Source organism: Nematostella vectensis, chromosome 9 (assembly GCF_932526225.1).
Source record: "Nematostella vectensis chromosome 9, jaNemVect1.1, whole genome shotgun sequence".
Classification (NCBI taxonomy): Eukaryota; Metazoa; Cnidaria; class Anthozoa; order Actiniaria; family Edwardsiidae; genus Nematostella; species Nematostella vectensis.
The window spans coordinates 16,749,543-16,764,214 of NC_064042.1; the positions used below are offsets into that span (position 1 = coordinate 16,749,543).

The following is a 14,672-nucleotide window of genomic DNA, read 5'->3' on the forward strand; positions in this document are numbered from 1 at the left end:
TGTGCCCCGTGTGAGGATCGAACTCACGACCTTCAGATTTCTACATTCGATTATGAGACTGACGCGCTGCCTACTGCGCTAACGAGGCCAACATGAGAAAAGTGTATTCTCTATGCGTGTTTGTGGTGTTTTTTTGTCAAACCGGTCATAGAGTCAATCGTTTTCAAAAGAATAAAATATGCCCCGTGTGAGGATCGAACTCACGACCTTCAGATTTCTACATTTGATTATGAGACTGACACGCTGCCTACTGCGCTAGCGAGGCCAACCTGAGAAATGTGTCTTCTCTATACGTGTTTGTGGTGTTTTTGTCAAACCGGTCATAGAGTCATTCGTTTTCAAAAGAAAAAAAATGTGCCCCGTGTGAGGATCGAACTCACGACCTTCAGATTTCTAGATTTGAGTATGAGACTGACGCGCTACCTACTGCGCTAACGAGGCCAACATAAGAAAAGTGTCTTCTCTATGCGTGTTTGTTGTGTTTTTTGTCAAACCGCTCATAGAGTCATTCGTTTTCAAAAGAAAAAAAATGTGCCCCGTGTGAGGATCGAACTCACGACCTTCAGATTTCTAGATTTGATTATGATACTGACGCGCTTCCTACTGCGCTAACAAGGCCAACATAAGAAATGTGTCTTCTCTATGCGTGTTTGTGGTGTTTTCGTCAAACCGGTCATAGAGTCATTCGTTTTCAAAAGAAAAAATATGCCCCGTTTGAGGATCGAACTCACGACATTCAGATTTCTACATTCGATTCTGATATTGACGCGCCGCCTACTGCGCTAACGAGGACAACCTGAAAAATGTGTCTTCTCTATGAGTGTTTGTGGTGTTTTCGTCAAACCGGTCATAGAGTCATTCGTTTTCAAAATAAAAGAAATATGCCCCGTGTGAGGATCGAACTCACGACCTTCAGATTTCTACATTTGATTATGAGACTGACGCGCTGCCTACTGCGCTAACGAGGCTAACATGAGAAATGTGTCTTCTCTATGCGTGTTTGTGGTGTTTTCGTCAAACCGGTCATAGAGTCATTCGTTTTCAAAAGAAAAAAATATGCCCCGTCTAAGGATCGAACTCACGACCTTCAGATTTCTAGATTTGATTATGAGACTGACGCGCTGCCTACTGCGCTAACGAGGCCAACATGAGAAATGCGTCTTTTCTATGCGTGTTTGTGGTGTTTTCGTCAAACCAGTCATAGAGTCATTCGTTTTCAAAAGAAAAAAATATGCCCCGTCTGAGGATCGAACTCACGACATTCAGATTTCTACATTCGATTATGAGACTGACGCGCTGCCTACTGCGCTAACGAGGCCAACATGAGAAATGCGTCTTTTCTATGCGTGTTTGTGGTGTTTTCGTCAAACCGGTCATAGAGTCTTTCGTTTTCAAAAGAAAAAATATGCCCCGTGTGAGGATCGAACTCACAACATTAAGATTTCTACATTCGATTATGATATTGACGCTCCGCCTACTGCGCTAACGAGGCCAACATGAAAAATATGTCTTCTCTATGCGTGTTTGTGGTGTTTTCGTCAAACCGGTCATAGAGTCATTCGTTTTCAAAAGAAAAAAAATATGCCCCGTGTGAGGATCGAACTCACGACCTTCAGATTTCTACATTTGATTATGAGACTGACGCGCTGCCTACTGCGCTAACGAGGCTAACATGAGAAATGTGTCTTCTCTATGAGTGTTTGTGGTGTTTTCGTCAAACCGGTCATAGAGTCATTAGTTTTCAAAAGAAAAAAAATATGCCCCGTCTGAGGATCGAACTCACAACATTCAGATTTCTACATTCGATTATGATACTGACGCGCTGCCTACTGCGCTAACGAGGCCAACATGAGAAAAGTGTCTTCTCTATGCGTGTTTGTTGTGTTTTTTGTCAAACCGCTCATAGAGTCATTCGTTTTCAAAAGAAAAAAAATGTGCCCCTTGTGAGGATCGAACTCACGACCTTCAGATTTCTAGATTTGATTATGAGACTGACGCGCTGCCTACTGCGCTAACGAGGCCAACATGAGAAATGCGTCTTTTCTATGCGTGTTTGTGGTGTTTTCGTCAAACCGCTCATAGAGTCATTTGTTTTCAAAAGAGAAAAATATGCCCCGCGTGAGGATCGAACTCAAGACCTTCAGATTTCTACATTCGATTATGAGACTGACGCGCTGCCTACTGCGCTAACGAGGCCAACATGAGAAAAGTGTATTCTCTATGCGTGTTTGTGGTGTTTTTTTGTCAAACCGGTCATAGAGTCAATCGTTTTCAAAAGAATAAAATATGCCCCGTGTGAGGATCGAACTCACGACCTTCAGATTTCTACATTTGATTATGAGACTGACACGCTGCCTACTGCGCTAGCGAGGCCAACCTGAGAAATGTGTCTTCTCTATACGTGTTTGTGGTGTTTTCGTCAAACCGGTCATAGAGTCATTCGTTTTCAAAAGAAAAAAAATATGCCCCGTGTGAGGATCGAACTCACGACCTTCAGATTTCTAGATTTGAGTATGAGACTGACGCGCTACCTACTTCGCAAACGAGGCCAACATGAGAAAAGTGTCTTCTCTATGCGTGTTTCTTGTGTTTTTTGTCAAACCGGTCATAGAGTCATTCGTTTTCAAAAGAAAAAAAATGTGCCCCGTGTGAGGATCGAACTCACGACCTTCAGATTTCTAGATTTGAGTATGAGACTGACGCGCTACCTACTGCGCTAACGAGGCCAACATGAGAAAAGTGTCTTCTCTATGCGTGTTTGTTGTGTTTTTTGTTTAACCGCTCATAGAGTCATTCGTTTTCAAAAGAAAAAAAAATGTGCCCCGTGTGAGGATCAAACTCACGACTTTCAGATTTCTAGATTTGATTATGAGACTGACGCGCTGCCTATTGCGCTAACGACGACTACATGGGAAATGTGCCTTTTCTATGCGTGTTTGTGGTGCTTTCGTCAAAACGGTCATAGAGTCTTTCGTTTTCAAAAGAAAAAATATGCCCCGTGTGAGGATCGAACTCACGACATTCAGATTTCTACATTCGATTATGATACTGACGCGCCGCCTACTGCGCTAACGAGTCCAACATGAGAAATGTGTCTTCTCTATGCGTGTTTGTGGTGTTTTCGTCAAACCTGTCATAGAGTCATAAGTTTTCAAAAGAAAAAAATATGCCCCGTGTGAGGATCGATCTCACGACCTTCAGATTTCTACATTTGATTATGAGACTGACGCGCTGCCTACTGCGCTAACGAGGCCAACCTGAGAAATGTGTCTTCTCTATACGTGTTTGTGGTGTTTTTGTCAAACCGGTCATAGAGTCATTCGTTTTCAAAAGAAAAAAAATGTGCCCCGTGTGAGGATCGAACTCACGACCTTCAGATTTCTAGATTTGAGTATGAGACTGACGCGCTACCTACTGCGCTAACGAGGCCAACATGAGAAAAGTGTCTTCTCTATGCGTGTTTGTTGTGTTTTTTGTCAAACCGGTCATAGAGTCATTCGTTTTCAAAATAAAAGAAATATGCCCCGTGTGAGGATCGAACTCACGACCTTCAGATTTCTACATTTGATTATGAGACTGACGCGCTGCCTACTGCGCTAACGAGGCTAACATGAGAAATGTGTCTTCTCTATGCGTGTTTGTGGTGTTTTCGTCAAACCGGTCATAGAGTCATTCGTTTTCAAAAGAAAAAAATATGCCCCGTCTAAGGATCGAACTCACGACCTTCAGATTTCTAGATTTGATTATGAGACTGACGCGCTGCCTACTGCGCTAACGAGGCCAACATGAGAAATGCGTCTTTTCTATGCGTGTTTGTGGTGTTTTCGTCAAACCGCTCATAGAGTCATTTGTTTTCAAAAGAGAAAAATATGCCCCGCGTGAGGATCGAACTCAAGACCTTCAGATTTCTACATTCGATTATGAGACTGACGCGCTGCCTACTGCGCTAACGAGGCCAACATGAGAAAAGTGTATTCTCTATGCGTGTTTGTGGTGTTTTTTTGTCAAACCGGTCATAGAGTCAATCGTTTTCAAAAGAATAAAATATGCCCCGTGTGAGGATCGAACTCACGACCTTCAGATTTCTACATTTGATTATGAGACTGACACGCTGCCTACTGCGCTAGCGAGGCCAACCTGAGAAATGTGTCTTCTCTATACGTGTTTGTGGTGTTTTCGTCAAACCGGTCATAGAGTCATTCGTTTTCAAAAGAAAAAAAATATGCCCCGTGTGAGGATCGAACTCACGACCTTCAGATTTCTAGATTTGAGTATGAGACTGACGCGCTACCTACTTCGCTAACGAGGCCAACATGAGAAAAGTGTCTTCTCTATGCGTGTTTGTTGTGTTTTTTGTCAAACCGGTCATAGAGTCATTCGTTTTCAAAAGAAAAAAAATATGCCCCGTGTGAGGATCGAACTCACGACCTTCAGATTTCTAGATTTGAGTATGAGACTGACGCGCTGCCTACTGCGCTAACGAGGCCAACATGAGAAAAGTATCTTCTCTATGCGTGTTTGTTGTGTTTTTTGTTTAACCGCTCATAGAGTCATTCGTTTTCAAAAGAAAAAAAAATGTGCCCCGTGTGAGGATCAAACTCACGACTTTCAGATTTCTAGATTTGATTATGAGACTGACGCGCTGCCTATTGCGCTAACGACGACTACAAGGGAAATGTGCCTTTTCTATGCGTGTTTGTGGTGCTTTCGTCAAAACGGTCATAGAGTCTTTCGTTTTCAAAAGAAAAAATATGCCCCGTGTGAGGATCGAACTCACGACATTCAGATTTCTACATTCGATTATGATACTGACGCGCCGCCTACTGCGCTAACGAGTCCAACATGAGAAATGTGTCTTCTCTATGCGTGTTTGTTATGTTTTCGTCAAACCTGTCATAGAGTCATTCGTTTTCAAAAGAAAAAAATATGCCCCGTGTGAGGATCGATCTCACGACCTTCAGATTTCTACATTTGATTATGAGACTGACGCGCTGCCTACTGCGCTAACGAGGCCAACATGAGAAAAGTCTCTTCTCTATGCGTGTTTGTTGTGTTGTTTGTCAAACCGCTCATAGAGTCATTCGTTTTCAAAAGAAAAAAAAACATGTGCCCCGTGTGAGGATCGAACTCACGACCTTCAGATTTCTACATTCGATTATGAGACTGACGCGCTGCCTACTGCGCTAACGAGGCCAACATGAGAAAAGTGTATTCTCTATGCGTGTTTGTGGTGTTTTTTTGTCAAACCGGTCATAGAGTCAATCGTTTTCAAAAGAATAAAATATGCCCCGTGTGAGGATCGAACTCACGACCTTCAGATTTCTACATTTGATTATGAGACTGACACGCTGCCTACTGCGCTAGCGAGGCCAACCTGAGAAATGTGTCTTCTCTATACGTGTTTGTGGTGTTTTTGTCAAACCGGTCATAGAGTCATTCGTTTTCAAAAGAAAAAAAATGTGCCCCGTGTGAGGATCGAACTCACGACCTTCAGATTTCTAGATTTGAGTATGAGACTGACGCGCTACCTACTGCGCTAACAAGGCCAACATGAGAAAAGTGTCTTCTCTATGCGTGTTTGTTGTGTTTTTTGTCAAACCGCTCATAGAGTCATTCGTTTTCAAAAGAAAAAAAATGTGCCCCGTGTGAGGATCGAACTCACGACCTTCAGATTTCTAGATTTGATTATGATACTGACGCGCTTCCTACTGCGCTAACAAGGCCAACATAAGAAATGTGTCTTCTCTATGCGTGTTTGTGGTGTTTTCGTCAAACCGGTCATAGAGTCATTCGTTTTCAAAAGAAAAAATATGCCCCGTTTGAGGATCGAACTCACGACATTCAGATTTCTACATTCGATTCTGATATTGACGCGCCGCCTACTGCGCTAACGAGGCCAACCTGAAAAATGTGTCTTCTCTATGCGTGTTTGTGGTGTTTTCGTCAAACCGGTCATAGAGTCATTCGTTTTCAAAATAAAAGAAATATGCCCCGTGTGAGGATCGAACTCACGACCTTCAGATTTCTACATTTGATTATGAGACTGACGCGCTGCCTACTGCGCTAACGAGGCTAACATGAGAAATGTGTCTTCTCTATGCGTGTTTGTGGTGTTTTCGTCAAACCGGTCATAGAGACATTCGTTTTCAAAAGAAAAAAATATGCCCCGTCTAAGGATCGAACTCACGACATTCAGATTTCTACATTCGATTGTGATACTGACGCGCTGCCTACTGCGTTAACGAGGCCAACATGAGAAAAGTGTCTTCTCTATGCGTGTTTGTTGTGTTTTTTGTCAAACCGCTCATAGAGTCATTCGTTTTCAAAAGAAAAAAAATTGTGCCCCGTGTGAGGATCGAACTCACGACCTTCAGATTTCTAGATTTGATTATGAGACTGACGCGCTGCCTATTGCGCTAACGACGCCTACATGGGAAATGTGCCTTTTCTATTCGTGTTTGTGGTGTTTTCGTCAAACCGGTCATAGAGTCTTTCGTTTTCAAAAGAAAAAATATGCCCCGTCTGAGGATTGAGCTCACGACCTTAAGATTTCTACATTTGATTATGAGACTGACACGCTGCCTACTGCGCTAGCGAGGCCAACCTGAGAAATGTGTCTTCTCTATACGTGTTTGTGGTGTTTTCGTCAAACCGGTCATAGAGTCATTCGTTTTCAAAAGAAAAAAAATATGCCCCGTGTGAGGATCGAACTCACGACCTTCAGATTTCTAGATTTGAGTATGAGACTGACGCGCTACCTACTTCGCTAACGAGGCCAACATGAGAAAAGTGTCTTCTCTATGCGTGTTTGTTGTGTTTTTTGTCAAACCGGTCATAGAGTCATTCGTTTTCAAAAGAAAAAAAATATGCCCCGTGTGAGGATCGAACTCACGACCTTCAGATTTCTAGATTTGAGTATGAGACTGACGCGCTGCCTACTGCGCTAACGAGGCCAACATGAGAAAAGTATCTTCTCTATGCGTGTTTGTTGTGTTTTTTGTTTAACCGCTCATAGAGTCATTCGTTTTCAAAAGAAAAAAAAATGTGCCCCGTGTGAGGATCAAACTCACGACTTTCAGATTTCTAGATTTGATTATGAGACTGACGCGCTGCCTATTGCGCTAACGACGACTACATGGGAAATGTGTCTTCATTATGCGTGTTTGTGGTGTTTTCGTCAAACCGGTCATAGAGTCATTCGTTTTCAAAAGAAAAGAAATATGCCCCGTGTGAGGATCGAACTCACGACCTTCAGATTTCTACATTTGATTATGAGACTGACGCGCTGCCTACTGCGCTAACGAGGCTAACATGAGAAATGTGTCTTCTCTATGCGTGTTTGTGGTGTTTTCGTCAAACCGGTCATAGAGTCATTCGTTTTCAAAAGAAAAAAATATGCCCCGTCTAAGGATCGAACTCACGACATTCAGATTTCTACATTCGATTCTGATATTGACGCGCTGCCTACTGCGCTAACGAGGCCAACATGAGAAAAGTGTCTTCTCTATGCGTGTTTGTTGTGTTTTTTGTCAAACCGCTCATAGAGTCATTCGTTTTCAAAAGAAAAAAAATTGTGCCCCGTGTGAGGATCGAACTCACGACCTTCAGATTTCTAGATTTGATTATGAGACTGACGCGCTGCCTATTGCGCTAACGACGCCTACATGGGAAATGTGCCTTTTCTATTCGTGTTTGTGGTGTTTTCGTCAAACCGGTCATAGAGTCTTTCGTTTTCAAAAGAAAAAATATGCCCCGTCTGAGGATTGAGCTCACGACCTTAAGATTTCTACATTTGATTATGAGACTGACGCGCTGCCTACTGCGCTAACGAGGCCAACCTGAAAAATGTGTCTTCTCTATGCGTGTTTGTGGTGTTTTCGTCAAACCGGTCATAGAGTCATTCGTTTTCAATAGAAAAAAATATGCCCTGTGTGAGGATCGAACTCACGAAGCTTCATATTTCTAAATCAGATTATGAGACTGACGCGCTGCCTACTGCGCTAACGAGGCCAACCTGAAAAATGTGTCTTCTCTATGCGTGTTTGTTGTGTTTTTTGTCAAACCGCTCATAGAGTCATTCGTTTTCAAAAGAAAAAAAATTGTGCCCCGTGTGAGGATCGAACTCACGACCTTCAGATTTCTAGATTTGATTATGAGACTGACGCGCTGCCTACTGCGCTAACGAGGCCAACATGAGAAATGTGTCTTTTCTATGCGTGTTTGTGGTGTTTTCGTCAAACCAGTCATAGAGTCATTCGTTTTCAAAAGAAAAAAATATGCCCCGTCTGAGGATCGAACTCACGACATTCAGATTTCTACATTCGATTATGAGACTGACGCGCTGCCTACTGCGCTAACAAGGCCAACATGAGAAATGCGTCTTTTCTATGCGTGTTTGTGGTGTTTTCGTCAAACCGGTCATAGAGTCTTTCGTTTTCAAAAGAAAAAATATGCCCCGTGTGAGGATCGAACTCACAACATTAAGATTTCTACATTCGATTATGATATTGACGCTCCGCCTACTGCGCTAACGAGGCCAACATGAAAAATATGTCTTCTCTATGCGTGTTTGTGGTGTTTTCTTCAAACCGGTCATAGAGTCATTCGTTTTCAAAAGAAAAAAAATATGCCCCGTGTGAGGATCGAACTCACGACCTTCAGATTTCTACATTTGATTATGAGACTGACGCGCTGCCTACTGCGCTAACGAGGCTAACATGAGAAATGTGTCTTCTCTATGAGTGTTTGTGGTGTTTTCGTCAAACCGGTCATAGAGTCATTAGTTTTCAAAAGAAAAAAAATATGCCCCGTCTGAGGATCGAGCTCACAACATTCAGATTTCTACATTCGATTATGATACTGACGCGCTGCCTACTGCGCTAACGAGGCCAACATGAGAAAAGTGTCTTCTCTATGCGTGTTTGTTGTGTTTTTTGTCAAACCGCTCATAGAGTCATTCGTTTTCAAAAGAAAAAAAATGTGCCCCTTGTGAGGATCGAACTCACGACCTTCAGATTTCTAGATTTGATTATGAGACTGACGCGCTGCCTACTGCGCTAACGAGGCCAACATGAGAAATGCGTCTTTTCTATGCGTGTTTGTGGTGTTTTCTCAAACCGCTCATAGAGTCATTTGTTTTCAAAAGAGAAAAATATGCCCCGCGTGAGGATCGAACTCAAGACCTTCAGATTTCTACATTCGATTATGAGACTGACGCGCTGCCTACTGCGCTAACGAGGCCAACATGAGAAAAGTGTATTCTCTATGCGTGTTTGTGGTGTTTTTTTGTCAAACCGGTCATAGAGTCAATCGTTTTCAAAAGAATAAAATATGCCCCGTGTGAGGATCGAACTCACGACCTTCAGATTTCTACATTTGATTATGAGACTGACACGCTGCCTACTGCGCTAGCGAGGCCAACCTGAGAAATGTGTCTTCTCTATACGTGTTTGTGGTGTTTTCGTCAAACCGGTCATAGAGTCATTCGTTTTCAAAAGAAAAAAATATGCCCCGTCTAAGGATCGAACTCACGACATTCAGATTTCTACATTCGATTCTGATATTGACGCGCTGCCTACTGCGCTAACGAGGCCAACATGAGAAAAGTGTCTTCTCTATGCGTGTTTGTTGTGTTTTTTGTCAAACCGCTCATAGAGTCATTCGTTTTCAAAAGAAAAAAAATTGTGCCCCGTGTGAGGATCGAACTCACGACCTTCAGATTTCTAGATTTGATTATGAGACTGACGCGCTGCCTATTGCGCTAACGACGCCTACATGGGAAATGTGCCTTTTCTATTCGTGTTTGTGGTGTTTTCGTCAAACCGGTCATAGAGTCTTTCGTTTTCAAAAGAAAAAATATGCCCCGTCTGAGGATTGAGCTCACGACCTTAAGATTTCTACATTTGATTATGAGACTGACGCGCTGCCTACTGCGCTAACGAGGCCAACCTGAAAAATGTGTCTTCTCTATGCGTGTTTGTGGTGTTTTCGTCAAACCGGTCATAGAGTCATTCGTTTTCAATAGAAAAAAATATGCCCTGTGTGAGGATCGAACTCACGAAGCTTCATATTTCTAAATCAGATTATGAGACTGACGCGCTGCCTACTGCGCTAACGAGGCTAACATAAGTAATGTGTCTTCTCTATGCGTGTTTGTGGTGTTTTCGTCAAACCAGTCATAGAGTCATTCGTTTTCAAAAGAAAAAAATATGCCCCGTCTGAGGATCGAACTCACGACATTCAGATTTCTACATTCGATTATGAGACTGACGCGCTGCCTACTGCGCTAACGAGGCCAACATGAGAAATGCGTCTTTTCTATGCGTGTTTGTGGTGTTTTCGTCAAACCGGTCATAGAGTCTTTCGTTTTCAAAAGAAAAAATATGCCCCGTGTGAGGATCGAACTCACAACTTTAAGATTTCTACATTCGATTATGATATTGACGCTCCGCCTACTGCGCTAACGAGGCCAACATGAAAAATATGTCTTCTCTATGCGTGTTTGTGGTGTTTTCGTCAAACCGGTCATAGAGTCATTCGTTTTCAAAAGAAAAAAAATATGCCCCGTGTGAGGATCGAACTCACGACCTTCAGATTTCTACATTTGATTATGAGACTGACGCGCTGCCTACTGCGCTAACGAGGCTAACATGAGAAATGTGTCTTCTCTATGCGTGTTTGTGGTGTTTTCGTCAAACCGGTCATAGAGTCATTAGTTTTCAAAAGAAAAAAAATATGCCCCGTCTGAGGATCGAACTCACAACATTCAGATTTCTACATTCGATTATGATACTGACGCGCTGCCTACTGCGCTAACGAGGCCAACATGAGAAAAGTGTCTTCTCTATGCGTGTTTGTTGTGTTTTTTGTCAAACCGCTCATAGAGTCATTCGTTTTCAAAAGAAAAAAAATGTGCCCCTTGTGAGGATCGAACTCACGACCTTCAGATTTCTAGATTTGATTATGAGACTGACGCGCTGCCTACTGCGCTAACGAGGCCAACATGAGAAATGCGTCTTTTCTATGCGTGTTTGTGGTGTTTTCGTCAAACCGCTCATAGAGTCATTTGTTTTCAAAAGAGAAAAATATGCCCCGCGTGAGGATCGAACTCAAGACCTTCAGATTTCTACATTCGATTATGAGACTGACGCGCTGCCTACTGCGCTAACGAGGCCAACATGAGAAAAGTGTATTCTCTATGCGTGTTTGTGGTGTTTTTTTGTCAAACCGGTCATAGAGTCAATCGTTTTCAAAAGAATAAAATATGCCCCGTGTGAGGATCGAACTCACGACCTTCAGATTTCTACATTTGATTATGAGACTGACACGCTGCCTACTGCGCTAGCGAGGCCAACCTGAGAAATGTGTCTTCTCTATACGTGTTTGTGGTGTTTTCGTCAAACCGGTCATAGAGTCATTCGTTTTCAAAAGAAAAAAAATATGCCCCGTGTGAGGATCGAACTCACGACCTTCAGATTTCTAGATTTGAGTATGAGACTGACGCGCTACCTACTTCGCTAACGAGGCCAACATGAGAAAAGTGTCTTCTCTATGCGTGTTTGTTGTGTTTTTTGTCAAACCGGTCATAGAGTCATTCGTTTTCAAAAGAAAAAAAATATGCCCCGTGTGAGGATCGAACTCACGACCTTCAGATTTCTAGATTTGAGTATGAGACTGACGCGCTGCCTACTGCGCTAACGAGGCCAACATGAGAAAAGTATCTTCTCTATGCGTGTTTGTTGTGTTTTTTGTTTAACCGCTCATAGAGTCATTCGTTTTCAAAAGAAAAAAAAATGTGCCCCGTGTGAGGATCAAACTCACGACTTTCAGATTTCTAGATTTGATTATGAGACTGACGCGCTGCCTATTGCGCTAACGACGACTACATGGGAAATGTGTCTTCATTATGCGTGTTTGTGGTGTTTTCGTCAAACCGGTCATAGAGTCATTCGTTTTCAAAAGAAAAGAAATATGCCCCGTGTGAGGATCGAACTCACGACCTTCAGATTTCTACATTTGATTATGAGACTGACGCGCTGCCTACTGCGCTAACGAGGCTAACATGAGAAATGTGTCTTCTCTATGCGTGTTTGTGGTGTTTTCGTCAAACCGCTCATAGAGTCATTCGTTTTCAAAAGAAAAAAATATGCCCCGTCTAAGGATCGAACTCACGACATTCAGATTTCTACATTCGATTCTGATATTGACGCGCTGCCTACTGCGCTAACGAGGCCAACATGAGAAAAGTGTCTTCTCTATGCGTGTTTGTTGTGTTTTTTGTCAAACCGCTCATAGAGTCATTCGTTTTCAAAAGAAAAAAAATTGTGCCCCGTGTGAGGATCGAACTCACGACCTTCAGATTTCTAGATTTGATTATGAGACTGACGCGCTGCCTATTGCGCTAACGACGCCTACATGGGAAATGTGCCTTTTCTATTCGTGTTTGTGGTGTTTTCGTCAAACCGGTCATAGAGTCTTTCGTTTTCAAAAGAAAAAATATGCCCCGTCTGAGGATTGAGCTCACGACCTTAAGATTTCTACATTTGATTATGAGACTGACGCGCTGCCTACTGCGCTAACGAGGCCAACCTGAAAAATGTGTCTTCTCTATGCGTGTTTGTGGTGTTTTCGTCAAACCGGTCATAGAGTCATTCGTTTTCAATAGAAAAAAATATGCCCTGTGTGAGGATCGAACTCACGAAGCTTAATATTTCTAAATCAGATTATGAGACTGACGCGCTGCCTACTGCGCTAACGAGGCTAACATAAGTAATGTGTCTTCTCTATGCGTGTTTGTGGTGTTTTCGTCAAACCAGTCATAGAGTCATTCGTTTTCAAAAGAAAAAAATATGCCCCGTCTGAGGATCGAACTCACGACATTCAGATTTCTACATTCGATTATGAGACTGACGCGCTGCCTACTGCGCTAACGAGGCCAACATGAGAAATGCGTCTTTTCTATGCGTGTTTGTGGTGTTTTCGTCAAACCGGTCATAGAGTCTTTCGTTTTCAAAAGAAAAAATATGCCCCGTGTGAGGATCGAACTCACAACATTAAGATTTCTACATTCGATTATGATATTGACGCTCCGCCTACTGCGCTAACGAGGCCAACATGAAAAATATGTCTTCTCTATGCGTGTTTGTGGTGTTTTCGTCAAACCGGTCATAGAGTCATTCGTTTTCAAAAGAAAAAAAATATGCCCCGTGTGAGGATCGAACTCACGACCTTCAGATTTCTACATTTGATTATGAGACTGACGCGCTGCCTACTGCGCTAACGAGGCTAACATGAGAAATGTGTCTTCTCTATGCGTGTTTGTGGTGTTTTCGTCAAACCGGTCATAGAGTCATTAGTTTTCAAAAGAAAAAAAATATGCCCCGTCTGAGGATCGAACTCACAACATTCAGATTTCTACATTCGATTATGATACTGACGCGCTGCCTACTGCGCTAACGAGGCCAACATGAGAAAAGTGTCTTCTCTATGCGTGTTTGTTGTGTTTTTTGTCAAACCGCTCATAGAGTCATTCGTTTTCAAAAGAAAAAAAATGTGCCCCTTGTGAGGATCGAACTCACGACCTTCAGATTTCTAGATTTGATTATGAGACTGACGCGCTGCCTACTGCGCTAACGAGGCCAACATGAGAAATGCGTCTTTTCTATGCGTGTTTGTGGTGTTTTCGTCAAACCGCTCATAGAGTCATTTGTTTTCAAAAGAGAAAAATATGCCCCGCGTGAGGATCGAACTCAAGACCTTCAGATTTCTACATTCGATTATGAGACTGACGCGCTGCCTACTGCGCTAACGAGGCCAACATGAGAAAAGTGTATTCTCTATGCGTGTTTGTGGTGTTTTTTTGTCAAACCGGTCATAGAGTCAATCGTTTTCAAAAGAATAAAATATGCCCCGTGTGAGGATCGAACTCACGACCTTCAGATTTCTACATTTGATTATGAGACTGACACGCTGCCTACTGCGCTAGCGAGGCCAACCTGAGAAATGTGTATTCTCTATACGTGTTTGTGGTGTTTTCGTCAAACCGGTCATAGAGTCATTCGTTTTCAAAAGAAAAAAAATATGCCCCGTGTGAGGATCGAACTCACGACCTTCAGATTTCTAGATTTGAGTATGAGACTGACGCGCTACCTACTTCGCTAACGAGGCCAACATGAGAAAAGTGTCTTCTCTATGCGTGTTTGTTGTGTTTTTTGTCAAACCGGTCATAGAGTCATTCGTTTTCAAAAGAAAAAAAATATGCCCCGTGTGAGGATCGAACTCACGACCTTCAGATTTCTAGATTTGAGTATGAGACTGACGCGCTGCCTACTGCGCTAACGAGGCCAACATGAGAAAAGTATCTTCTCTATGCGTGTTTGTTGTGTTTTTTGTTTAACCGCTCATAGAGTCATTCGTTTTCAAAAGAAAAAAAAATGTGCCCCGTGTGAGGATCAAACTCACGACTTTCAGATTTCTAGATTTGATTATGAGACTGACGCGCTGCCTATTGCGCTAACGACGACTACATGGGAAATGTGCCTTTTCTATGCGTGTTTGTGGTGCTTTCGTCAAAACGGTCATAGAGTCTTTCGTTTTCAAAAGAAAAAATATGCCCCGTGTGAGGATCGAACTCACGACATTCAGATTTCTACATTCGATTATGATACTGACGC

The 14,672-nt window shown here is 42.6% G+C and overlaps 20 non-coding genes across 20 annotated transcripts; all 20 read right to left on the minus strand.

Moving 5' to 3' along the window:
• Positions 1-2: 2 nt before the first annotated feature.
• On the minus strand, positions 3-88 carry Trnam-cau. Its single transcript is given in 2 exon segments — positions 3-38; positions 52-88. It is a non-coding gene; the product is annotated as a tRNA-Met (tRNA).
• A 267-nt stretch (positions 89-355) lies between these two features.
• On the minus strand, positions 356-441 carry Trnam-cau. The gene is given in 2 exon segments: positions 356-391; positions 405-441. It is a non-coding gene; the product is annotated as a tRNA-Met (tRNA).
• Positions 442-882: 441 nt separating this feature from the next.
• Positions 883-968, minus strand: Trnam-cau. The gene is given in 2 exon segments: positions 883-918; positions 932-968. It is a non-coding gene; the product is annotated as a tRNA-Met (tRNA).
• A 614-nt stretch (positions 969-1,582) lies between these two features.
• Trnam-cau lies at positions 1,583-1,668 on the minus strand. The gene is given in 2 exon segments: positions 1,583-1,618; positions 1,632-1,668. It is a non-coding gene; the product is annotated as a tRNA-Met (tRNA).
• A 972-nt stretch (positions 1,669-2,640) lies between these two features.
• Positions 2,641-2,726, minus strand: Trnam-cau. The gene is given in 2 exon segments: positions 2,641-2,676; positions 2,690-2,726. It is a non-coding gene; the product is annotated as a tRNA-Met (tRNA).
• Positions 2,727-3,343: 617 nt separating this feature from the next.
• Trnam-cau lies at positions 3,344-3,429 on the minus strand. Its single transcript is given in 2 exon segments — positions 3,344-3,379; positions 3,393-3,429. It is a non-coding gene; the product is annotated as a tRNA-Met (tRNA).
• Positions 3,430-3,520: 91 nt separating this feature from the next.
• On the minus strand, positions 3,521-3,606 carry Trnam-cau. The gene is given in 2 exon segments: positions 3,521-3,556; positions 3,570-3,606. It is a non-coding gene; the product is annotated as a tRNA-Met (tRNA).
• A 794-nt stretch (positions 3,607-4,400) lies between these two features.
• Trnam-cau lies at positions 4,401-4,486 on the minus strand. Its single transcript is given in 2 exon segments — positions 4,401-4,436; positions 4,450-4,486. It is a non-coding gene; the product is annotated as a tRNA-Met (tRNA).
• Positions 4,487-5,107: 621 nt separating this feature from the next.
• Trnam-cau lies at positions 5,108-5,193 on the minus strand. The gene is given in 2 exon segments: positions 5,108-5,143; positions 5,157-5,193. It is a non-coding gene; the product is annotated as a tRNA-Met (tRNA).
• Positions 5,194-5,460: 267 nt separating this feature from the next.
• Positions 5,461-5,546, minus strand: Trnam-cau. Its single transcript is given in 2 exon segments — positions 5,461-5,496; positions 5,510-5,546. It is a non-coding gene; the product is annotated as a tRNA-Met (tRNA).
• Positions 5,547-5,987: 441 nt separating this feature from the next.
• Trnam-cau lies at positions 5,988-6,073 on the minus strand. The gene is given in 2 exon segments: positions 5,988-6,023; positions 6,037-6,073. It is a non-coding gene; the product is annotated as a tRNA-Met (tRNA).
• A 794-nt stretch (positions 6,074-6,867) lies between these two features.
• On the minus strand, positions 6,868-6,953 carry Trnam-cau. Its single transcript is given in 2 exon segments — positions 6,868-6,903; positions 6,917-6,953. It is a non-coding gene; the product is annotated as a tRNA-Met (tRNA).
• Positions 6,954-7,221: 268 nt separating this feature from the next.
• Positions 7,222-7,307, minus strand: Trnam-cau. Its single transcript is given in 2 exon segments — positions 7,222-7,257; positions 7,271-7,307. It is a non-coding gene; the product is annotated as a tRNA-Met (tRNA).
• A 795-nt stretch (positions 7,308-8,102) lies between these two features.
• On the minus strand, positions 8,103-8,188 carry Trnam-cau. The gene is given in 2 exon segments: positions 8,103-8,138; positions 8,152-8,188. It is a non-coding gene; the product is annotated as a tRNA-Met (tRNA).
• A 439-nt stretch (positions 8,189-8,627) lies between these two features.
• On the minus strand, positions 8,628-8,713 carry Trnam-cau. Its single transcript is given in 2 exon segments — positions 8,628-8,663; positions 8,677-8,713. It is a non-coding gene; the product is annotated as a tRNA-Met (tRNA).
• Positions 8,714-10,559: 1,846 nt separating this feature from the next.
• Trnam-cau lies at positions 10,560-10,645 on the minus strand. The gene is given in 2 exon segments: positions 10,560-10,595; positions 10,609-10,645. It is a non-coding gene; the product is annotated as a tRNA-Met (tRNA).
• Positions 10,646-11,617: 972 nt separating this feature from the next.
• Positions 11,618-11,703, minus strand: Trnam-cau. Its single transcript is given in 2 exon segments — positions 11,618-11,653; positions 11,667-11,703. It is a non-coding gene; the product is annotated as a tRNA-Met (tRNA).
• A 268-nt stretch (positions 11,704-11,971) lies between these two features.
• Trnam-cau lies at positions 11,972-12,057 on the minus strand. The gene is given in 2 exon segments: positions 11,972-12,007; positions 12,021-12,057. It is a non-coding gene; the product is annotated as a tRNA-Met (tRNA).
• A 1,142-nt stretch (positions 12,058-13,199) lies between these two features.
• Positions 13,200-13,285, minus strand: Trnam-cau. Its single transcript is given in 2 exon segments — positions 13,200-13,235; positions 13,249-13,285. It is a non-coding gene; the product is annotated as a tRNA-Met (tRNA).
• Positions 13,286-14,257: 972 nt separating this feature from the next.
• Trnam-cau lies at positions 14,258-14,343 on the minus strand. The gene is given in 2 exon segments: positions 14,258-14,293; positions 14,307-14,343. It is a non-coding gene; the product is annotated as a tRNA-Met (tRNA).
• Positions 14,344-14,672: the final 329 nt, after the last annotated feature.